At 33.6% G+C, this 26,708-nt stretch overlaps 1 protein-coding gene across 5 annotated transcripts in view; it reads left to right on the top strand.

Moving 5' to 3' along the window:
• Positions 1-4,165: 4,165 nt before the first annotated feature.
• mEFTs (elongation factor Ts, mitochondrial) overlaps positions 4,166-26,708 on the top strand; it is a 59,587-nt gene continuing 37,044 nt past the window's right edge. Inside the window, exon 1 of one of the 5 annotated variants that reach the window (XM_076511489.1) lies at positions 4,166-4,383. The gene's annotated coding sequence lies outside the window, so the exon portion shown is untranslated. Of the gene's footprint in view, positions 4,384-5,092; positions 5,164-25,533; positions 25,557-26,708 lie in introns of those variants that run through there. The other 4 variants (XM_076511485.1, XM_076511486.1, XM_076511487.1 and 1 more) reach the window with 4 other exon arrangements.

The raw sequence follows: 26,708 nt of genomic DNA, 5'->3' as shown, positions 1-26,708 counted from the left end.
CTTCCAAACCTAACTTAATGAGAAGAGAAAACACTATGATGTACTTTGCCCTCACATTTGAAAAACTGATATCCCTGTTTGTGTTAATTAATTTTACAGTATCAGTTTAGGACATTAGGTAGGAGGGATAATTCCTATTTGATCAAAATACCTCTCGAGTAATTTTCCATATCCAAATTCCTTACTATTGTTTTCTTCTGCTTTCCCAGCCAAAAGCTGGTGGTAGAGCTGGCTGATTAGTGGTATTTCTTAACAAATTAATCTACAGTCCCATTGGTCAGTTACATTAAATTAATCACTAAATGCAGCATTTCTCAAACCATGGTACATACAATTAAAAGAAAAAGTTGGTGGCAGGTGCTTCAAACCAATTACCTTTCCCTTTAGTCAGCAATGGTTCAAAATAGAAAAGAAATGTTATGTTGCTGCCAGCTAGTTACTGTTACTCTGTTAATTATTTCAAAAAGGTTAATAGGTTGATTAAAATTAAGCACAAAGCTACATACCACCATTATTGAAACCTGGTTTTGGTCTGTGTGAGTCCACAGACCTACTGCTGTGCCACTGAGAGCATTTCAAGAAGAAAAAAGTTGAAAAATGTTTATAGCAGATACTGCCAGTCAGTTGCATTTTACCTGTTAACTTGGATTTGTGACAGTGGCAGGTAGCCTTAATAGTTTTAACATAAAAGGTTGAGCAAGTTTTATAATAGTAATCAAACCAATGCTCCTCATATTATGAACCATCAAACCCCTTTAAATTGTCAAAGCTGAAAGAAGTTGGAAAAAATATATAATTTTAATTTTTGGCAAAGTGTAAAGATTCAAAAATATAGTTTAACACAGACAAGCATATTAGCAATATTTCGATCACCTGGATAGCTAGATTAATTGGAAACACTGATTTCAATTATTTTATTATTTTGTTACAATAAATTTAATCATAGTGTAGATCAGTCAGTTGTTGGAATAAATGTGAATCCTATTTTCAATTTAATTATTATTTTTCATGATATAGACTATGTAATAGAGATCTTTCTAAAAAAAACAACTAATCAAAACATTAATTTCAACTACTTGATTATTTTTATGATGATTGACATCAGAATTTCTATTAATTAGTTTATGTGGAACTATTTGGTTTAATAACTACTCATAAGTAATGGATTATATCAGTGAATAGATTAAACTTTCATAGCTCTAACCATTGGAAAAGATTGTGTAAAGAGTTCTCCTTCATGTTAGTGTACTTTCACTAGTGTAATATTGAGTGGATGCACCCTTTTAGCACCATGTAGGAGTAATTCTTTTGATGTTCTCTTTCACTGTATCATGTTTTTCTATTAATATTATACCCTGCAGAAGATGGCTGTGTTTTCCTACTCAATAATGCCCTAGTAGGTTCTGCTCCCAAGTGGGTGTCATGCCCCAGGAGTTTTCCATTTATGATGCTATATTTCTCATGACAGATCTCATTTTTAAAATTTTCTTGCAATACATTTTACCTTCATATTCTTACCAATGTGAGATTTTGTTAGTTCTTTAGAGAGGTGAATAGCATTTCTGAAATTAAAATTTTTCTTACCGAAAATGTATTTCAAATAGATAGTCATCTTTCTAGAAAACGCCCTACCCTTTCTCCCCACTTTTGGTATGATTATTTTGCCTCATAAAAGGTACTGATCAGGTCTGTTGTGCATTGAGTACGTGTTACCCTTCTATAGAAGGATATAGTCTAATGTTGATTTTATTATAGACTATCACATGATATGTTAATACTTGTAGGGATGGAATTTTTTTTAAGGGCTTGGTAAAAGAACAAAATTCATATTGCCATGTGGCAATAATTAAAGCTATCAGCTGTGTGAATAATTATTTAAATGAAATACATTTTAATGTAATGAAAAAGTAACCTTTAATCATTGTAACAATTTCCTTTTTGTTTCTACAGCTTTGACTTCATAGTAAGTATCATCATGAATACTCTACCTAAATTGTCTATTAAAAATATCCAAAAAGCTGTTATGAACCAGTTTCTATCACACAAATCAACAACTACAATAAAAACATTATCAAGCTTATACACTCTTCTAATCACTTGACCTTTATACTATGCTACAGAGATTTTTGACATTATCCCAAACTTTCTGAAACTCAAAAAACTACACTGATAAAACTATAAAGATAAAACAAAAGTTCTTGGCAATACCAGCAGACACCTCCTGAGATAACATGGAGATAAAGCACCATCAAATCAACACAACAGGAACAAAATATACTGAGCATCGGCAACTTTCACCACACATACAATCCATTGGACATCTTAAACTTCTACACCAAATACTATACATCCAACCTAGAAAGTATCAAGAAGAAACAAGTCCTGAAAATTCAACAGACTTACTAAGACAGATAATCATGTGAGTACAAACATAGTTCACAATTACAGTTTGAAATTACTAAGTGATATAGAAAACATGATTCTCAACCTAGATCTAAACTTCACCATACAACCTAGCACAGTTCCAACTGTTAACATAGCTATAACCTTAGAATCTGCTACACAAAACTTCCCGGGGTTGGAATGGCAAGGTGATTAGGGTACTTGACTCAATCTTAGGGTTGGAGTTCAAATCACCATGACACCAAATATGCTTGCCCTTTCAGCCATGAGGGCATTATTAGGTGATGGTCAGTACCATCAATCTTTGGTACAAGAGTTGTTGGTTGGTAGTGATGACTAACTGCCTCCTCTCTAGTGTTTCTGTGCTAAATATGAGACGGCTACCACAGAGCACCCTGTGCATGAAATTCAAATCAAACAAAACCTCCCAAAACCTATGACTGAATAATTCCGACGTCAAATTTGCACCATCCTTGAGAATACCAAAAAATCAAAATTGTACATCAATAAATAGGAACACAGTGCAGTGAACTGTCTAAAACTTGACAACAATATTGAGAGTTTACTACCAAAGGAAATAGTACACTCATACCAGACGTCAAAAATTTTGAAACGAAAATCAAGCAGTGACTAGATAAACGTCAATACAGAAATATTGTAAATAACCCTACAGAAAAGACAGAGAGACTAATCACTAGAACACTGAATAAACTTATGAAATAAAATTTGATCAAGGAGAAGCTAGTCAAAGACTAAAGAACCAACGAAAAATTACCGTCTCGGTTCTGTGGACTAACTTAGATACACGGACCTAATATACTTTTATGGCCTATCATCAGTGCTATTAAATCACCTCACCATCAACAAGTTACCTTCCTGGAACATGTCCTATCTCCACCATGAAAGAATACTGAACATAATATTAAAACTCGACAGATTTCATTGAACAACTTTGAAAGATACAATCAGTTTTCAGGATATTTTGGTCAGTTTTGATGTCACAAACCTATTTACTAATGTTCCAACCTCAGAAACCTTTCATATCACCAAACAACGAACACTGAATGACAACTCTACCACACAGAACTGAAGATATTTTGTTTTGAATTTTGCACAAAGTTACTGGAGGGCTATCTGTGCTAGCCATCCCTAATTTAGTAGTGTAAGACAAGAGGGAAGGGAGCTAGTCATCATCATCACCACCCACTGCCAACTATTGGGCTACTCTTACCAACGAATAGTGGGATTGACCGTAACATTATAACGCGCCCACGGCTGTGATGCTGGGGGTAATATATAACATAATCAGTGATGTCGAGAAAACCCACTTGTAGAGAAATATAGGTGTAAAAACGGCTCGATTCGATGACCGAAGAAGGTCGAAACGTTGTTCGCTCCTCTACGTAAAATATTTTCTCAACCCAAACGAGCCGTTTTTACATATATAAATATATAACATATGTCGTTAACATTACAACCTAGAAATTTATTACGATATGTAGAAAACGAATAAGATATAAATATGATTCTGCGAAACAACGAGTTAATGACTGAGTCAGTTAAGTGCAAGAGATATATTTTCTTTGGCTCGATTGTTTTGAATTTCGCGCAAAGCTTCACGACGATTATCTGTGCTAGCCGTCCCTAATTTAGCAGTGTAAGACGAGAGGGAAAGTAACAAAATAAATTCATTTGTTATCGCCACCTGATCTGGAGTTTGCATTATTTTTGGCAAATAATCTGAAAGAACCAGACCAACGATAGAATACGCTATTAAATAAAACGAAATTGTACTATTTATGTGTACTATTAAATTACTCCGTATATATTTACTAACATCCAGCGTGTTTCCCTTTCCTCTTCTCCGTTCGATCCAGGGATTCATGTACATCTTGTTTTCTAGTTAACTAGCAGTTTTTATCGTTTCTGAATGGGAGTAACGTGATTTGGACTATAATACAAGCAGTACAAGTTAAATAGGTTAGTCGGCTTGAGTGGTGCTATTAAATGTTATAAATTTATCTTTGCAATATTTTGTAATTCAATAATTTTATATTTGATAGCAATTATTGCAATATTTTGTAAATAAAATTATTTGTTAAAGTTTTAAGCAGGTGGTACAAGTGTGATTAACGTTAAGGATATCAGACTTACGGATGAAGTAATAATGAATGAACTTCAATTTCAAATACGTAAAGTTTTCAAAATTATTGATCTCCTGAGTTTTTGTTATCGACACATCACTACTTTTGATCGTGTTGAAATTTGAATCTAAATATAAGATTTCATAGGTCAGACAAGTTGCATTACGCCTTACGAACAGTAAATAATTAAGTAAGGAACAATTTAATTTTCCAGTCTTTTTCCTGCACACACCCATGAGAAAAAATAAACATTTAAATCCATATTTTGTTTTCGTGTGATATAATTTCCATCAGTCTTACGTTAGTGTAGAATACCAGCCCTCATTCACGGGGATTGGGAACAACTTTTTCTGTAATGACTGTTAGTGTTCGAAAAATAAACATTAATTGAAGCCTAGGTGGTTTTTATTCGTGCCGTTTTGCCTTAAGTATATCTATAAAATAATAAAGTACAAAGAAATGGAATACTTTATCCTGTTTATTCTTGGATAATCTTATAAATGTAAACAAGGTAACTTTTTGTCTCCTTTTTTCAAGTCAAAAAAGCAACGAGATTTTACCGTTCATGATAACGAGAAACTCGCTAGAAGTAAAAAAATGTATCTTAGGACGGTAGGTATGGGTATTAATACTGTTTTCTGCTTTATTAGTAAAAGTATTATAATTCCCTAGAACTTATAAGTAGAACTGTATAACCTTTGAAGATGACTTCATCCTAACTCTTTACAATAAGTCAATTACCCTTAATTAAATAAGGAGACCAAACTGTACATAATTTTCCAGTGAGGCCTAAATATAAAACTAATTTTTGTAAAGAAGTTACAATCTGTTTTAATGTGTAAATTCTGTAATCAGTATCTATGAATACATAATAAAATATTGTTTACTAGTAACATTGATGGTTTGAATGACTTACCTATAATTAAGTCATATAAGATCCTTTATGACTACTAATGTCATTATTGATTGGGTTCCAACCTATTTTAAAAATGCAGTTTAAGTAATGATAATTCAGATGTAATATATAATTTATAGAGCAAGTGATACATTAAAGGGTACTTAATAAGACTGAGTTAATTGTTGGGATAAGATGATAAAAATGTCACTAAGGTTGAATGCTAGTCTGAGGTTAAGATGAGGATGCAAAAAGTAGCAGATTGTACTTGTGGGATCAATTTGAAGGGAAGAAGAGCTATTTTGAAGGGATGGTTTGTATTTAACTATGGTAGGTACAACTTATTTGTTAGAGCTATTCAGATGTAGGAGCAGCTTTAAACTAGAATGAAATGATGGTTAGGGCTGCAATAAACTAAATACAGAGAAAAATGAGATTTAAAAGAACATTGTGAAGGGAAAAATATAGAAGAAGCTTTTAGGGTAGGCTAAATTGTTATTCTTATAATGCTAGAAGTGAGAGAAATAAAATGGATGACCTTGGAGCACTTGCTCCAGGAGGATTTTGATATAATGGGATAACTAAAACTTGATTAAATGTAGACAGTTTTGATGACAGAAGTTTATTTGAAATACATGGCTGTAGTTGGAGTTTCTGTTTTTTTGAGTGATTTTTTATTATTAATTTGAGTAAAAATTTTTTATAAAGTTGGTATAATTTTTTAATCTGGAAAATGGGCAAATTTCAAATTGGGTTTTATTTATAAGAAGATAAAAATGCTCACACAAAATACAGCAGACTACTGTAGAGCTCAGTCTGGAAAAGTTACAAGTTTGGTACAAGAAAGTCTACTCATCTGTTTTTTTTTAAATTCTTTACAAAAAAGTATAGTGGTTGTTTTTACCATTAGTTTGTATTGTGTTATAAAAATATACCCTTTCTTAAATAACAATCAAGTAGTTTCAGATGAACACTCTCTCAGTCTAAAGAAAAGTTAAGTACAGCTAATTAAAAACTTTCTCAGAGAAAAAAAATATCAGTGTTTGTTATGTTTTTGTTGGTAGATGAGACAAACATAGAAAAAAAGTTAAGTATGTTGATTTGGTTACAGATATCCATTAACACGTTTCATCAGTTGCTGTTTTAAATGTATTTCCAGACATTTAACTTTGTTCTGGTGTTTGAATATAGTGCAGTTTACAGAAGAAATGCTTGACTTCTGCACTTCCAATCAGAAAACAAAGTAGAACTAATGCTTCTGCTGAGAGAAATGGGTATCTGACTGTAGCATCCTTCTAGAATCTATCTGCTGTAATTTTTATATTATCTGGAAAGGATATTGCTGTGTTTGATTGAATTCTGAGTATAGAACTTCAGTTGTTATATTTTACACAAGGGAAAACATTTTTGTGTAGTTGTCAGATTCACAAGTTTGACTTGATATCAAAAAAAGAGCAAGCACTCTTGCTTGCATCCATATCTTCTGTACATTGATACATATTATTTTCAGGTATTCCTTTCCTTTTTTCAGTTGAGGCTATACATAATTTACTAATGGATTGTCTCACACAAGCAGCATCTTTAAGTGATAGCATTCTTAAAATTAGTCTACACTTTTTTTGTTGGTGCAACCAATGTCTTCATTCTTGGTAAATGAAAACCTTGATTTCTATAAGTTTGTACATTTTTTGTAGCATAGCACTATATACCTCAGCTGTTTCAAGCTTTTCATAAACAAAAGCTTGGCATATGCTTTGTTCCTGTTGGTGAGTGGAAATGATTTTGTTAATGTCAGTCATTTTTTTGTTCAGGGCATCCTCTACAAGAGAACCATCAGACCAGTCCACATGTATATAACAACTGTCGAAGAAACTGAATCATCTAGTAGGAACAACAGTTCTAAATTTAGTACAATCTTAATATTACAGCTGTTTATTATTTGTAGGCACATTTGAGCAAGGTATCAGATGTTATAACTACTTTTTTAGAATATGACATAACAGAGCATCTAATGGTAATACCATCAGAAACATTAATAAAATGTGCCATATCTCTGACATGCAGGAGTTTATTGATGCCTTTACCAACACGTATTTTGTGAACCATCTTTTGTTCGTACTATGCTGAATCAGATACAGTGGCATTAATATCAGGCCACTTCTCAAATTGCTGTACAGATTTTACTAGCACAGAAGCAATATTTACTCTGTTTGAAACAGCCTCATTGGAATCATGTATTAATACAATTTTATGATCCTCTTCTTTTCCATTGCTGTTATATGACAACCTTAATGAAGTGGTCACTAAATCCACATAGTTGGTTTTGAACGAGTGGGTAGTATTGTTGGACCACATAAATTCCAAGAGAAGAATGAAGGAAGAGAGAACTGGGATGATTGGTGTTTTGCAAATTATTAAGTCGTTATCAATACATGACTTGCACACTACCTGAAAGAAAGGTATGCATGGAAATGTCCTGGAGATAACTAGTAGCATATTCAGAATGCAGTACAACAATTGAAAATTTACCCAAGGGCTGATTGCAGAAGCATTCATGTTTTTGTTGTATGCACCTGCAAGATAAGCTTGAGGAAACATATTAAGTCAAGTTTTTATGGAAATAAGATCTGATTAAAGAAAAGTATATTGTTGCAGCTAAAATCTATTTTTAAGAATTTGAAGAAAACATGTTAAACTGGGAAACTTTTAAAGAAGCACTAGTTGAAACATTTAAGGTGGTTATTGTATTAAAATTAAGGCAAAAGAAACAGAAATGGATGATAGAGAAATCCTTGAACTCATGATAAGATAGAAGAAATATGAAAACCCTTAGTGTGGAAGAGTATAAGAAAGTAGACAAAATGATTCAATCACTCTCTCCCATTTGACCTGCTTTTTCATTAAAGTTGACTGCACTATTGGAGAACTCCTTAACTTTCCAGCATTTTGTCATGCAGAAATATAATCTGCAATATGAAGGTGCTCATTTATTCTGTTTTGTTTCTTTTATCTGTCAAATGCTATTCTTAAAGCACAGTTTTTGCATGCATCTGCTTCTTTAAGCCCAGTACCACTGTGTTCACAAAAAACAACAACTTTGAAATCAGGATACTCTTGCCCAGTGAACATGTGATTTGCATTTTCTATTAATTATTTTAAAAATTATACTTATTATTCATAAAACAAATAAAATATACTTTGTGAATGTTAATGGACTTTATTTACTGAACTACTATACTGAACCAATTTATTCATGTTTTCTTTCCTCTTTTTTTTTTTTCTCTAATTTCTGAAATGTAATTATGCTGCTTTTTCTCAATCTCCCACTGTTGTTTCATTTTTCTCAGTCTCTCTAATGCCACTTTGTTTTCTCTGTTTCTTGCATTTGTTTTTTTTTCCCTAATTTTTCTGTTCGAAGTAAATACATATTATTTTGTAGCTGGGTTGCATTTACTAACTGCATTATAGAACATAAGAAAACCAAAAATTAAATTTTCACTTCATACCACGTTACAAAGAGAAAAGCTTGTAATATGTCATATGAACTGGAAATTTAAAATAATATTGCTTTAATGATTGTAAAATTAAAATTAAAGTCTAACTTCTTCTAAAAGGAATATAAAACTTCCATTTTTGATTCCCGTTCTTTTAAATCACAGAAAAGTGTAAGTGTACAGTCTTTTGCTTACTTGGGGAGTTAACAGGTTTAACTTGAATTTAGAACAAAAGCATTCGGGGTTGGAGCAAAGTTGGGTTAAATCTAGTAAAACTAAAATCAGAAGCTTTAGTTATAGGTTATACAATAGGGATAGAATAAGGGAGGAGTGATTTTTTGTAAATTTTAACTATATCATGTTGAAGTTGAACACATAAGAGATAATGGTAAGGAGATTGAATATATTTGGGTATTGGTTAGTGAATATAGGGGAGAAGGTTCTTAGTTGGAATTTGTTACAGGCCTTCAGATGAAACTGATAAAATTAGTAACTTTTCAGTGAAGTTAAGATTTCAGCTATTAATATAGTTAGAATTACAGGTGATTTTAATTTCAGGCATATTGACTGGGAAATTTTGATTCACATCTTGAGGGGGAATAATATAGAAAATGATCTGGATAGTTTTCTTTAACTGGGTGTGAATTCTACTAAGAACAGTGCTATTTTACACTTTTTAACTTTCAATATAGAAATGGTTAAGAGGGTGGAGTATGGAGATCATTTGGGTGTAAATGATCATTGCTGAGTTTGATGTTTTAACCCTTTTGTGATGAGCTTGATATACATGAGTTCTTTTTACACATTTGCACACGTTAAGTATTCATGTTATAACTTTTGATGAAGTATGTGTATCTTTACAAAATTTGGTAGACTTTTATTAGTAAAGATTCCAAGAGTTTTGTACACAGAAAATCAGATTTATTTTAATGAAATATTTTTACTAAAGATTTGTTTGTGAAATTATTGAGTCTGTTTCATTGCTTATTTGAATGTGAAGAAATTTCATGATATGATTAAAAAAACTATTCTTCATCAAAAAATCTCAAATATTATTTAAGTAATCTCTAAAACTTCCTATATACATTCCAAACATTTGTTTTCAGTAAGACTTTTTATTTGGTCTATTATTTTCTTCACTTTAACTGTGTGAGGATCTGTAAATGTAATTGATCGTGTAACTACCATAAAAAAGTTAGGAAGTAATTATAAATTATGCTTTATTTTTCTAGAATGACTACAGATGACTACTCAAGAACATAAATGTTTAGATTGAATAGTTTAAATCTCATAACATTACAAATTTATATATATTTATTATTTTTATTATATTGACCTTCCAGTTGTGCCTGGCTAACATTACATAGTTTTCATTAATGCAGCTCGCATGCAGTCATGTTACTGTATCCAATAGTATAAATCTGACCTTTAGTCTTTACATAATGTCCCTGTCTTGGCTGTTTTAGTAGACTAGTAATATTTTGTAACATACACTTACATTTCAATTGTTATACATTATATATGTATATAGTAGGTTATTACTATTTAGAAATAAGTTGTGAAACTTATTTTTCTTAAAATATAGAACAATAAATAAATAAGTAAAGCAAACAATTATCTTTTTCAGCTAAGACCTTTTAACTTGGTTTCTGCTTTATGTAGGTTGTTAAGCCTTTTAAAACTTTTGCACATGGAAGATATTAAACAAAGTTTTTTAAATGTTATATACAGTTGAATGACCAAAAAAAATCATAAATTGCTGTATTGATACTATAGAATTCCACTATAATTTATCAAACTTAATAATTGACCTGTATTTAGGTCTAAAAAAAATACAGAATTATGAGTAGACCAAAGATACAACCTATGTCATGGAAATCTTGGTTTGAAAGATTCCAACAGATTAAAATGGCTGAGAAAACCACTAGGGGGACATTCTAAGCTGTTGATTGATTATTCACTTGTAACATATTGAAATAAGTGTTTATAAGGGACTGTTTCCAAAAATGGAAAGAGGTGAATGGGAGCCACTGTGTTTGATTCAGTACATAACCCATATCTCAGCAAAATAAAAAGGTATGAAGTTCTTATTTGATATTCTAGCTTGTCAATATTGGTAATTTAATATTTTAATTCATATGGAAATATAGATCAAGTATTTTGACATCACAAACATCTATTTTGAACCAGTGCTACATTTGACATACCACATGACTCATAAAAATTGATATTTGGGTGTGTTCTTGCAATATTTTCTTTTAGCTCAAGAAATTAACTATTGTAGAATACTAGAATTATAATCTACAGTTTGATAACAAACTTATTGACATAAATTTGTGAAATAATATTTCAATAAAATTTTGAATGGAAGTCAGTAAATATGATGACATGGCCTTTGACCCATCATGATGGGTCAAATTGTTGTTAGGTCTTTGTCATGACATTTTTCACTGCATTTTGTCAACCATCTTTTTATCAGTCTTTATGATGTTTCTCATTCCTGAAACAAGTAAGTGGCTCATGTCCAGAGCAACTGTATTCGTCTCTTTTTCAAAGTAGAAGTGAAAATAGAAATACACCTGAGACATCTGATTACTGTCTATTTATCTACCAAAAATTAAGAGACTTGTATATATGACTCTTGAATTAGCTTAAAACCTACGAGAAAGACATTGTCTAGTCCTGATACTTATTTTGTTTAATAATCTGTTTGTCTTTTTACTTATCAACAAGGTTTAATATTTGCATATTTCAAGTCAGTTCCAATATTTTTTATAGAATGTTCAGGAACAAGAATATTGCTGTTATCCTGTACTGTAAAAAACAGGAGGGAAGGAAATACTTAATGGTCAGCCATTGTGTATAGTCTTTAACAGAAATATTGCCTTCAGTATCTTGCCGGGGCCCGTTCACAATTTTTTCATTTTGCTTATGTTTAATATACATAAAAATTAATGATGTTGGTATTACAATTACCAGGTTGTCATTTTTCTTAAACTGTTTTTGAATTTTCTTATTTCTCTTTTACCAAATTTCTTGATTTTCTATTGTTCTCATATCATTTTAAAACTCCATAAACCTTTGGTATTTTTTTAAAATTTCCCATCTATTTTTTTTGTAAGTCAATGAGGTTTGACATCTTTCTTGTTTATGGTTTATCCTTTTCCTGATTTTGGAAACATATATATTTTAAATTAAAAGCAAGTTATTAGAAGAAGTCAAATTTGTCCCAAATCACTAATGGTAAATCTTTTTTCATAGCTTTCTGAAACTAAAGTAGAAAACCCAAGGTCATGGCCCACTCAAGCCCTAGAATAAGGAAATTAGTTTTGTCTTGTCGCATGCAAACCCTAAATTCATAAAATTATTGGAGTGGTTCAATCTAAAACCACAACGAAGAAATCAGGGTTCTTGCCAAAACTACAACTAAACAGAAGTATAGTTGAAGCAATTTTACTTTTCCAATGGGATAATAGATTTGTAAAAGAAATTGCTATTCAAAGTTGTAGAGGCTGCAACTGTATCTCTATACATTTTATTGATATAAATAAATGAGTTGAATGCTTTAACACTAGTAATGAGAGTGCTGTTTGATTAGCATTAATAATGAGCCTTTGCTTTCTCCAATTTTATTATCCTACAGTCTGATAAGTTAGTCTTTCCTCAACCCCTAGAGAAGAGGTTTTCATAGCCAGTCTTTTATGTGACACTATTTTAATTATTAAGAGCTACTTGAAAATCTACTTATACCAAATCCACACACTTGCCATTGTTTAAATACTAAGCAATCAAAACAAAACAGATTGGTAAGGCAAGATTTCTCTGTTGAATCCATGTAGGTTCTAATTTCTCCTATAATATTCAACAAAAGAATTTTGTAAAGCTTCCTTTTCAAATTAGTAATATCCATAACTTTTCAATTTTGAGGCAATTGCCTAAGGTTTATTGACCTATGAAAATGGAAAGAAAAATGCTTGATTATTTGATGTTTAAAACAGGGGGAAGATTTTGTCTAGTCCTTGTGCTTGTTCTGTTTTTGACCTCTAATCTTTCTACTTACCCACAAAGGATTAATATCTACATTATCCAGCTAAATTCAAGCATTTCTAATAGTCTTAAAATTTCAATCAGAAACCTTCGCATTTACATCCTTCAAGGGTCCATTTTAGCATATTTCTTACTTTTAACATACTTGAAACAAAATCATTGTTGTTTTGATATTATTAATCAATTGGTTGTCTTAAAAATTTATTTCCCAATTTCTTTCTTAAGCAGGCCCATAGCTTTCCTTTAGTTCTATAAGTCTTCTTACATGCCTTACTTCATAGATTGTTTTCTTCACAGAGCAGTGGTTCCCTGCTTTTATTGCCACTAAGGACCCCTTTTATCATTATTTTTTCCCCACTTATAGCATTAACGTTAAATTTTTTGCTTTATGTCTTTAGTATACTAACTGCTGATTAAATTCATTGTTTCTTGTTATAATTTTTCTCTTTTTATTAACATGCCAATCCTAAAAAACAATTTATTAAAAAACATTCTAAATTATGCTTTTTATCACCTTTTAACTCATCCCAATTAATTAATTGTAGCATTTCTGATTAGGGGTGTGGAATTTTTGGAAAAACTTTGTGAGAGTGACATAATGAAAAAAATCAATTTGATCTTTTTAAAATTTATTTTCCTTCTCCAGTTTTATTTTATTTTTTGGACAAAATTTATAACTATTTGTCATTTTAATTAAAAGCTACATATTCATCAATACATTGCAGTTGACAACGGCATATGTCGTGATTTCTTCTAAGTTCTTTTTTCCTTGGAGTGTGTTCTCTTGCACAATTTTCAGTGTCTGTTGCATGATCTATAGGTTCTTTGTATTTTATTTTTACCATCCTTCCTTCTCTACAGTTTGTTTGATGTTGAGTAATGTTGTTGTTTCACTTTCCTGTCTTGTATTGTACATTTTATCAAATACAACTCATGGTTAAGGGTGTATATGGACTCTTGCAAAGTCACTGGTCTTTGGTCAGGTTGAGGTTCCACATCACTCTTTTGGAACTCCTTGCAGTTTGTTTGGTGTGTTGGATCATTTCCTCCCTTTAGTGCAGAGCAGGTTGGTCATGATAAGTTATGACTTTTCAAACATTGTCTTTTAAATCTATCAACTAGGAGGCATCTGTTCTTTTTCATTGTGTTTTTTGAAAGTTGGATATCCTTTTCTTTGGTCACTAATTGCTCTGCTTATGCTAGCTAGTCACCACACTTGCAAATTTAAAGCTAAGCTCAATGTGTCAAATCTAAAGAACTTTAAATTTGCCACAAAAGTAAATAGAAATTTATTACTTTATACAGTAATTCTTAACAACAAAGAAGCCACTGCTAAACATCACATCAAAATATACAGTACAATTAATGAGACACCTTATGAAATAAAACGTTTAGACTTTACAGAAGATTTAAGGAATGTCTTAATTGATTCAAGACACTCTTCCATTAACAGGTACAATGTGTGACCTGTATAATATTTTTTTTCTTTCAGTGATTCTAACCCATTTAAAAATACTTTTATCAAGCTTCACTTGTACTGTTCCCTTATATAGTTGTAGTTTTATTTTATTTTCAGTTATTCTAATTTTAAATCAATTTGGTACCTGTGATGTTTGATGATCCTTGAAAAAGGCATAACCCTAAACCTGGGTTTAGTAAATTAACTTTTATCTGCAGTTGTTAACATTTTCATTTAAAATAGAAATTCACCCACATCAATAAATATATAATACTAAGAAAACCCAATAAGTTGTTAACTCATTTTAACGGTTTAATTTCCCATTCACATTTATTGCATGTTTATACTGCATTGCTAGTATAAAATAGGCATCCGTAAGATTATCTTTTTTTATGTGGGGATGTTTTCTTGAGACACCAAAGGTGTAATTTTGTCCAGTCAGAGATAGCCTTACTTTGATCAAATCTGACTTCCGTAAAACTGGTTTCCCAGGCTCCAAGAAAAGAAAAGTCAAAATAAATCAAACAAATATGGTCTTTTTTTTTTTTCTGCCAGTCTCATAAAATACAATAATGATGACAATCCAGACATGCAGCAAAAGAAGTTTGATTGTGGCCTAAAATATCATACATACATCTATGTACATCGAACAGTTTCAGTATACCCATTAACATAAGTTTAATACTTTCATCAGTGTGGCTAATGCAGACTTCATTCCATTAAGCACAGTTGCTAAAGTATTTATGTGGCAAGAGTGAGAAGAGCATTGTGCATGTGCTTGTTCACTTGTCACATTTTGTGCACTTTCATTCTTGTGCATTGCTTATCATGTCCCAATGAGATTTTCCCCATGGAGTGAACTCAAGATATTTCAGTAATTATGCTTGCTGTAGAGTGCATTCTCTACTGATCAAGTTTGGCATCTTATTGAAGGTCACATTCCCTCTTTTCTGGTCTCTGATTGCTTATCCACTGGCTATCATGATGAATGCCTTAAATCCAGTTTAGACCACCAATTACAGGTATGCTTACCTTCCTGTCTGTCTTCTCTGGGTTTTATTTGTCACCCACACAACTCTGTGTCAAATCCTTTTAGTTGCTCTATTATGACCATCACAACTGTTGTTCCCTGTTCGTTCACTTCTTCAGTCATCTTCTCTGTTGACTCTTCTGTTAAGATCCTTTCTTCTCTAGTATTATTTATTGGTGTTTCATTTTACCCTAACTACATTCATGGTCCATCCATATTATGCCTTTGGTCCCTGCACCAAGGTTACTTGTCTTCAAGTCCTTGCATCACTTATTTCATTTATCCAGCCTGCTTTTAAATCTTTGACTACCTGTTCTTTGCCCTGCTTATTTTGCACATATTTACTAGTAGTTGTTGCAGGTCAGGTATGTTAGTGCTTGATCTATTGTATCTGTTAACATCTTGTTTTCCTTTTTAAGAACTTGGCATTTTGAAAGGGAATCATCACTTTCATGCTAGTATTCCTCTTTTCTGTTTTTCATTTGTATTCCCATTGTGATCTGAATCACTTCTTTTGCATTTTCATGCTCACTAATGTTAATTTATATATATTTTCCTTCATTGGTTTCAGTTCCAATCTCATTTTCCATTGGAATCCTTCTTCCACACATGGCCTTTTTCCTTTGACTCTTAACAACTGGATTTATCTACTCATTTGGTTGGCTTATTTTTCCTTATCTTTGGTTCTCATCATACTTTTGTTGTTTCTTCTACATCTGTAATATTGCACTATTTTTGGCTGCTTCCTTTCGTCATTGGTTGGTGGAGATCTTTGAGGTTGGCAGGTGGACAACACTATGTGCTTTCATCACACCTTACTTACATTTGGCCATCTTCTTCTCCTCTGGGTTCTGATTCCTGCCTATTTTGTGGGTTAGTTTTCTTTTTTTAATTCATTCTCTTACAAAGACCCTGTGATTAATATAGGATTCTACTCTGTGGCAAGTGATGATTGTCTAGGTATTCTTTTTGGCTGAGAAACTTCCATTCTTGTGGGGTTTACACATAGCCTGGAATTCCTGGAAGATCATGGAAAAGTGCTGAGAACTCCTAAAAATTACTCAATATCCCCAGAAAAAGTGCTGATATTTGTATAGATGTGTAACAAAGAACATTTATTTGGTTTTTCTTCACAACTGCAAAATGAAAATGGTACACTGGTTCTAGATTTGATTGTAATATTTCCAGGAAGTTTGCTACATGCATTAGGAGCCTATAGATATTCTCCAGTACATTGTACCTGCCTTGTTGAACTTGACTAATGTTGCACATGTATAATAGGATCCTTACAAATGGCACTGTACTCATATTGATCTTTTCATGTAAATCCTTTTATGTTGATAATATGCTTGAGTACATACTTAAAATTGTGATGCTGTATGGAAAGTGCATTTTTAATGATTTATGGGTAGATAAGCCAGAATATGGGAATTGGCTGGAACTTGACAAAGACTTGAAGATGAACACATTTTGTAAGGTGTGCAAGGAATCCTTTGATGTATTAAATATGGGATAGCTGGCAGTCTGAAGTCATGCAAAATAAAACAGACATATGTAAACTGTATGGTGGCTAGACAAGTATAATAAAACAGTTATTTGGAATAGAAAACAATGCTGAACACAAAAATAAGCATAGTTTAATTACTGTTAATTTAATTTGTAATTTTAGTGATTTATACAAAAACTCCTATTTAGTAAAATTAGTGAATAAATAAAAGAAATAAACAATTTATTTGTTTATCATATCCACTGTATATATATTTTGTTATCCAAAATCGCTAAATAACTATCAATATGAGAACATAGGTCTATTTCAATTTTTAAAATCTAGTTTATAACAAATAATTGTATCCAGAAATTGAACAACATAAATAAATGCATATTTATTATAATTATCAATAGTATTGTGCTAGGTATAATCACATTTTGAACCACATACTATAGGGATGAGACTGATAAGATGTCAAAAGCAACAAGAAGATCATCAGCTTCCTCATATGTTGAAGGGAATGTTGTCTTGCAAGCTGAAATATTGTGGACACTGAAAATTGTGACATCAAGCTATTGATGTAATTGATGCATTGATCAGCCAAACCTGTTTAAATCTGCCACCAAATAGTATCACTGCTAAAACCAGTGCATTGTTAGAAGAAAAAAAATTCCTAGATGACATAGTATCAGTTGGATCCCTCTTTCAGTAGTTTAGTAATAGAGCAAATGTTAATGAAGAAATGGTAGATTTTGTTTTATTATTTGATGAGTAACTAAACAAAGTTACAAAGAGAAAACAACATGATGTACATAAGAAAATGTAGTTACACATTATCTGACTTCTGAGTTTCGTGGATATACTGCAGCAAATGATATGATATCTTCTTTTAACCATAGAATTGAGCAGCAATTTTGTTAAATAATTTTGTAAATTTTTTGTAAGACTGTCCAGAAATTCTTTTTCTTCCCACTGGCCTTTACAAGATTACGTGAGGAATTTATGAGACAAAGGCCTTTTAATTTTGTTTTGTTGTATTCTGAAGATAATAGAACAAGTGAACATAAGATTTTGAAAAGACTATGCTCCAATTACTTATGCAGTTCTACAGAATTTAAGAACAAATAATGACAGTTGTATTTCACAAAGACTAGTTGTCTTAAAGAAACCTATATAATGTTAAGGATGAGAAATTGTAACCATGAGTGGATCACATGACAACCAAAAAACTGCAGTTTTAATTGTTGTTTTAGATGTTTCTTTACAAAATAAAGGAATAATACTTTAAATTGTAATGTCCCCCAGTGGGACAGTGGTAAGCCTTTGGATATACAAAGTTAATATTAGAGGCTTGATATTCTTTGGTGGACACAGCAGATAGCTCAATCTGACTTTGCTATAATAAAACACACACACTTCCTAAATTGTTATGCACTTGGTAATTATAATTTCATTAAAATATATTTATAGTAAAGTGGTTTAATTGTGTTTTGAATTTAACTCTGTAACATGCACAAAAGAGGGTTTTAGAAATGATGTCATTGCTATAGTTAAGTAAGATTAATAAAACCATACAATATTCTGAAAGAGGTCTAACCAGTCTTTATAACATTAGTCAGTAACCATAAAAATATTAGTTTGAAAACCAAATTATCTCAACTGCAATAAATTATTAGTTCAACCAGTAATTTAAGATTAAATATCTTGGCCAATCAGGTCATAACATGGCCTTATGCAAAAAAAAAGAAGAAAAAAACAAACAAACTTGATAGAATATGTGTGCTGCACTCTTTGGTAATAATAGTGAATGCTTCTAGATTTTAGGTTTGCTGGAAAAAGTAACATTATTGGTTTGTATATATAATGCCATTTTTTTTTTTTCTAATTTGGAAAAAAAAAATTTACTAGAATACTACTATTCTCTGAAAGCTCTCAGTATTCCAGTAACAGCTCTGTCTTAAGTGGATACACTTATTTTGATTGTTTTTTGTTTGTTTTTGTTTTTTTGAATCAGTGATGATTGGTTTACATTGTCATATGCAGTGTTCAGTCTGGTTATTTCACAATTCAATCAGAAGTCAGAGAATACAGTTTAACTTTATTTAGCATCATCTGTTGAAACCTGTTATTTTGCAGAACCTGCTTGGTTAGTCTAAGGGAAATAAATCAATGCACTTGAGATTACTTGTTATCTGTATGAAAGGGCTGGATACAAAAAGGTGGTATCCTCTTTCCAATAAAAACTGAGCTGTGATTGGGATTCTATTGACTGTATTTACTGCTAAAGAAAACAAAATACTAAAAGTTCTGCTTTCTTTGGATATGTGTTTTAAGGGAAGAGGAAAATAAGTAGATTTGAGAAATGTTATTTACCTAACTCAACCACTATGGGTTATCATCTCTTACACAACTTCTGTGGAATTTCTACACATGCCACAAGCCATGCATAAATTCCCACCCTTACACACATTTGTCTATTGTTCCAGTTTATAACATAATATTTATAATGCTGTAGCCCTCTACCATTAAGAGAATGATACAACCTTCCTGCATAGTAATCCCTGTGAGCTCTTGCCCTGCCTTGGTTCACATGGATTTTTTTCCTGAGCTTTGCAAGTGTCTAGTTGCAATGATTGACATCCTTTCTTTAATAAGTGCTAAATTATTTCCTCTTTGTGCTTTTGTTCCATCTACCTTATTGCATATTCTTTTACTCTAGCCACTACAATTTCTCTGTTTTTGTAACTTCAAACAATGAATGCATAAAAAAAGAAGAAAAGTGTCTCAAGGTCCTGATATTATTCTTCAGGTATTTTCTCCAGGTGAGTCAATTGCAACTGGAGGCACTTTATCTGTTTGTGGTGATGATATATAATAGTTACCCCTTTACCCCACTTAATAGAGCAAATGCTAGTTTCATATTTCAGTCCAAGGTGAGGTACTGTAAGTATTATGAGCATATTGAATTACCATGATTTTATAAAGCTGTGGTGAACCATGGTGTGACAACATGTTCAGTGTTAATATTTTTCAGATGTGATGTTACCACTCTTGTGCATTAGATGGTTGGTTCCTTTCTGCCTACTTCTTCAATTCAGATCCTTCTTTGTTCTGTTTCATTGTCTTGTATAGGGTCTGCCTTGCTTTTGGACATTTTTGGCCAGCTCTTTCATATCCAGTTTTTTGTTCTGGCTCTTCTCACTCTGATGATAAACGGGTAACTTTTTGTTTCGTATGCTTATAACTCAGGTATCTGACTTATTTATTTTGCCTGTATATCATAATGACTCTTTTGTTGCTTTCTTTCTGGGGTTTATGACTTTTTGTTATGGTTTTAAGTTATGACCCTTCTATATTCGCTTTGGTGTGGATTCCTGTACATGATCAGGGGACCTCCCAGAGAAAGTTCTGTTCTTTCAATTTACCTCCTCTGAGATCAGAATATCCACCAACATGTTTGCCATGCATGGTGACCTGTGAAGGGGAGGAGAGGATCCTAGTGGTTGAGGGGTCCAACCCTAACATGCCACTTTGGCCTTGAATTCGATGACAGGTGGCCTTGGGGTGGCCCCTCCAGGATCATTTAGCTGGTCCACTTGGGCTGGGGTCAACCAAATACCAGTGTTGGATGTTTTCAGCAGGTGTTGTGGACATTGTATCTGATGCTGGTGTTTGGGTATTATGCTGATGAAGCCCTAGTGTTGCTGCAGTGTCCTTGTTTGGCATTGTAGTGCATTCCCTATGAGGCTTCATGGTGGGTGGGGTTAGTGGGTACCAAAACATTCTTTCTTTCTTTCTTATGGATCTCCCAAATCAAATTTACAAAAATTGTGAAAATCAGATCATAGGTAAATAACCATGTCTTGAATATTCTTAATGGCAATCTTCAACACCTGAAACTCATATTGTAATATTAATTCTTTATCAGACAATTCTTTAGGGCAAATGTCTCCCTTTTTATTCAGAAAGGACCAGAGTAGAGGGACTTGCTAGTTCTCCTAAGTCAGTCAAAAAGCTTTGTTCTGGTGACATATTATTTGAAACACAGTAAACTCCTCTTGCTTTCAAAGGCTGTTGGGGATATATTCATTAAGGTTACTTTCCATGCTACTTTGAATTCATCATGTAGAATTATTGTTAAGAGAGATTTGAAGAACATCCTGAGTCAGAGATTCTCTCTGGTTTCTCTACCCAAGAAGATTCTGCAGTGAGGTATATCTCCACTGGCAAAGATGGAATTACAATGCTAACCAGCGTCCTAATTTTGATGTTTACATCACCATATCCATCTGCCACCATCAAGGCAGGTTTTTTTAGTTGTAAGGTATGGCCATGTTTCCCAAACCCTCTCAGGTGTTTCCGGTGTCAGCGATTTGGTTACTCAAAGATATGTTGTGGTTTCCTGACGTGTGCATATTGTGTTGGTAAGGACCATGATGCCTGTGAGTGTGAAAAAGACCATTGTTATGTTAATTGTAGTGGTTCTCACCCATCTTTTGTTCATGCCCTAGATGAGTGGAAGAAAAAGAGGTACAGCATGTGACAACATTTCTTACCCTAAGGTTCAAAAGTTACTGTCCACCACTCCATATCAGATGCATGCTGTTGCACTTTGTTCCACTGCTACAGTGGGAGTGCAGAGGGATCTCTTCGTGCCTCCAAAAGAATTGTTCTCAAACCATGTGAAAAGACTTTTTGAACTCCATGGTTAAGAAAGTTGATGAATCAGTGCCTACACCCATCTCTGTCCCTACCATTCATTCCAGCAGACCCCAGATTCATTTCCTTTGGTCCCAGGTATGGGCATTTCCTTGCTTCCACCTTCTTCTCTGGCTCCAAGAAGTAAAACAATCATTTGCTCACACCAAGTCAACCCAGGGCAGGATCCATGGAGGTATATAGACCTCCCTCGAAAGAAGAAAAGAGACATGATCAAAAACAGAAGGGCTTTCCTCCCAATTTGCCTACACATAAATAAAAATGACCACTTTGATACGGTGGAACTGTCGAGGTTTACATTCTAATTTGGATGACATCAAAGCACTGATTGATTCTTACCATCCTGTATATCTTTACTTACAGGAAACATTTTTGAAACCTGCTGATACAGTCACATTTGGCAATTTTTTTTTACAGAAATAACAGGTTGTGTGATGGACAAGAGCATGGAGGGGTTGACACTGTTGGCTGATCAGCATGTGCCTACCCTGTCTTTCCAACTCGACACACCCTTGGGGGGCTGTAGCCATCTGTGTTTCCTTGGGTTGTACCATCAGTGTTTGTTTTTTCTACCTGTTTTCTGGATAGACATATGATGAATCAGACCTTGATGCTCTTGTTGAACAGTTGCCATCCCCCTTTTTAATTCTGGGGAACTGTAATGGACATAATTCCTCTGGGGAGGTGCTCATATTGATGGGAGGGTTTTCTCTCTAGAGCATATGCTCTCAAATCACAACTTTTCTCTCTTCAATACTGGTTCTTGTTCTTATTTTCATTCACCTAGTCAGCCTTTTACTGCTATTGATCTCTTAGTCTGCTCCAATCCACTATTATCTCACTTTTCATGGAGATCTGGCAGTAACTTACGAGGCAATGATCATTTTCCTATTATTTTGAGAGAGACTGGCCATGGTCGATGCCACCCTGTCTTCATGGGATACTGTTTGTAGGTATCTCATACTCTTGAACCACATCGTGCTTCAGCAGGATCATGCACATATTCAGCAGGTAAGATGTCAAAGCCAGAAGGAATCTTAGATTAAATTCACAACCATTATCTCTTCTTCCACCAGTTCCAAGGACATATGGGATAAGATTCAGAAGGTTAGTTGGCAGAATAATTCTGTCACTCTTTTGATCTTACTCTCTGATGGCCAGGAAGTAGCTGATACCCAGAACATTGCCAGTACTCTTGGTGAAAGCTTTTGTTTGGTATACAGAACTTTTGCTTCATCCTCCACCTTTTTTAGCCATCAAGTCTTGTGCAGAGTAATCACCTCTTTCCTTTAAAGGCTGTCTCTATAATTGCCCCTTTACACTGGTGGAACTCAAACTGGCTCACAATTGGTCTGGCAGTACATCAGTTGAACTTGATGATATATACTATGAGATGCTGTTGCATCTCTTTCTTGCTTCTTTTGCTAATATTCTGGTTGTTGTTAACTGTATCTGGCAGGAGAATATTTTTCTGATGCATAATGCTAGTCTGTTGCGCTAACTTTCTCTAAGCTTGGTAATGATCCCAAGATTTCTTCAAACTACCATCCAGTTGCTTTGATTATCTGTCTCTGTAAGACCTTAGAAAGAATGGTTAATGCTTGTCTTGTTTGGTTCCTCAAATCAAACAACCTCTTCTCTCCTACCCAGCATGAGTTCTGACAACAGTGTTCCGCCATGGACTACCTGATTCAACTTGAAACGTCGATCAGAGAACCCTTTCTCTGATGACAACATCTTGTATCAGTATTTTCTGACCTTTGGAAGGCTTATGACACTATGTGGAGGTATAGAATTTTGTGAGACTTCCTCTTATATGGGTTGAGTGGCCATTTGTCTATTTTTATTGAAACTATTTTTAATGGACAGGTAATTCCAAGTTTGTGTGGGTTCTACACTTTCCTGTTCTTTCCTACAGGAACTTGGAGTTCCTCAGGGCTGGGTTGTGAGTATCATGCTTTTCTGTATAAAGATTAAAGCCATTATTGAACAGCTCCCTCATAGTGTTGCAATCAGGCTCTGTGTCAATGACTTCCACATCTTGTGACAGCTATTTAACATGAGGTTTATTGAGCAACAGCTACAGACTGCCCCCAGTCATTTACTGAAGTGAACCACAGCAAACAGTTTTAACTTCTCTCCCTATAAAACCTTCTATATGCACTTCTTTTGCCAAAAGCGTGTTCACCCTGATCCTGAACTCCATGTCAGTGAAGTTGTGCTTCCCATGGTCCCCAAGACAAAGTTCCTGGGGCTTATCTTTGACTGTAAGCTGTCCTTTATACCACATATCAAGCAGCTATGAGTCAGTTGTACAAGAGCACTGAACATCCTCCATGTCCTCTCATCCACAACTTTGGAAGCAGACTGATGTTCTGTGCTAAAGATATATCATGCTGTTATTTAACTGAAACTGGACTATGGGTCTCTAGTCTGTGGCTCTGCCGGGATCTTGGTCTTGAAGATGCTAGACCCTGTTCATCACGAGGGGCTTTGACTCTGCATGGGGCTTTTTGCAGTCCAGAGTTTGTACATAGAGTCTCATGAATCTCCTCTTTATCTCTGCCATTTGTAATTGCTTTTACTGTATGCTTCGAAACTTCAATCCTTATGACAGCATCCCTCCTGGGTTTGGGGTTTCCTTCCCTTGTGGGTGATGCTTTTTCAGAACAGATGATTTGCCGTTGTTCTTTTGGCCTTTGTATCCAGGTGCAGGCCCTTGGATAATATTGCTGTATCCACTGGTTAGCTCATCCCACCATGGCTTACCACAATCCCCAAATGTGACCTTTCATTACGTCATCTGAGAAAAACAGATATCTCTAATTAGAAGTACCTTCTTTTATTTGCTGAACATCTTTGAAACCATCCTTCCATTCCCATTTGTATGGATGGTTTGAAATCAGGTGACTTTTTAGACTCTGCCATGGTTAGTTGTGGTTTGGTGATTGCTCACAGAATCCCCTCTACAATTTCTTTGTTCACTGCTGAACTCTATGCTATTTCTCTTGCTCTGGATCACATAGAAGCTAATTAGTACTTGGATTGCACTATTTATACTGACTCAGTTCTCTTCTGGCCATGGCATTGCTTCACGTTAGTTCTCACTCTGTTTTTGCCAAATTTCAAAACTGATTGGGTCATTTTTCTTTAACATCTACTTTTATTGATTTCTTCTAGATACCAGGCCATGTTGGTATTCATGAGAACAAGCTTGTTGACACTGCAGCTGAGTCTGTCTGCTCTGGTGCTATCACTGCTGTGCCTGTTCCATACATGGACTGTGGTCTTGTAATCAAGGCTTGACTCTCTACCAGTTGTCAGTTGACTTGGAGTGAGCAACGTGAAAACAAAACTTTTCCAGATAAAACCTTCTGTTGGACTTAGGCCATCTTATTTCTGTAAGGATTGGAAAGAAGAATTTGTTCTAATTGGACTATGCATTGACCACAGTTTTTTAACTCATCATTTTCTTTTATTTCGGATTGATGCAGCAATGTGTGGTATGTGTGACACTCAGGTCACAATAGTCCACATTACACTGTTGCTGAGAGTCGTAACAATGGCACCATTTTTAACATGTTTTGTTTCAAGGTTTATTCCTGATGCTGGATAGTGTCATTGGCAATGGTGACACTGTCCGCCTTACAAATGTTTTTAGTTTTTTAAAGGCCATTGGCCTTTTAAACTCTGTTTAAGGTTTTAATTCATAAATTAGACTTTGTTTAGCATGATTACTTTTGACAAATTAAAGTAAAATTAGTTTGATACAAAACTAGAAAATGGCTGTGACGTCAAATAACTCGAAATTAGGACTGGAAAGACCAACTTCAAGTAACTAACACTGATGTTTGAACTTACCTGTTAGTCACCCTGGTGAGTTATGATAATTAAAATTATGCTACAGAAAGTCTTTTAAAACTTGTATTACTTTATTTTCTCTCTTACTGCTGTGAAATAGATTTAAAAATTGATTTAATGCTATTTTAGATTTTAATTTAAAAACCATACTGTTTTGTTTTAACATGATTCATTTTTACAAATTTTAATAATTTTACTTTACTTTTAATTTTTAACCAGTTGTTGGCTCAAACAAGCTAGTTCCTTTCTGCCATAAAATGTCAAACGATCAACCGACCTATATTTCTTAAACTGAAATCTCTTGTGCCCCTTCTGTCTGGGCTATTCCTCTTTATTTTTTTTTATTTGCTTGCTTTTGTCTTATCTTTACTCTTTTACTATATCTCTACTATTCACCTCCTCACTGTGATTCTTTTTGCCACTTCATTTTCTGTTTCTTTATCTGTTGTCTCTGTTTTGGGATTTCTTTATAGGGCATTAAATTCGTGGCAGCTATGGTGCCAGTTGCTGCCATATTTTTCAAAATGCCCAGGATACCATTAGAAAAACACAACAAAAACCCATGACAACAGTGACCACCCTTCAGTATCCTTTAGCCGTTGTGCTCTCCCAATCTAAATTTGTATTGCATATTGCAGTAAAGGGAGAAGTGATTGAGGATCACAAACACTCAACTTACAACCAACAGAAACTACCTTAACCTTATAATATATTGCACAAAATGCATGTAGTGGGAGAGTGATGTTTTTGCTTTGATCAGCAGTGAAAGATTTGTGCAGTTTGTTAATTCCTACCTTACCACAGGCTCTTAGTAATAGCAAGCAATTTAAATTGGTGACTAACAACAAATATGTAGTGCTTGTACAAAGATCCACAGTAACAGCAGTATGTGACAACCAAAGTCAGCACGTACATATACTTATCAGAGTGAAGTGCATGACAGCAAATACACCTGGCATTAAACATGCTGAAAAAAAAGAATAAGTTGTGAGAGAAAATGCCATCAAAATGTTTTCTGTGGTGGTCAAGTTCCAGAATTTGTAACTTTTTCCATAGGTAAATTTGTAGATTTCATCCTAATTTTTAGCTGTGGCATAGCAATTATTAGAATTGCTCAGACTTTTCTCATTTACAGACTTTTAACTCATAGCTTCATCATCTTTTTAC

Source organism: Tachypleus tridentatus, chromosome 7, assembly GCF_004210375.1.
Source record: "Tachypleus tridentatus isolate NWPU-2018 chromosome 7, ASM421037v1, whole genome shotgun sequence".
In the NCBI taxonomy this organism is placed as follows: Eukaryota; Metazoa; Arthropoda; class Merostomata; order Xiphosura; family Limulidae; genus Tachypleus; species Tachypleus tridentatus.
The sequence above is the reverse complement of the archived record's forward strand: the minus strand, read 5'-3'. Positions and strand labels throughout refer to the sequence as shown.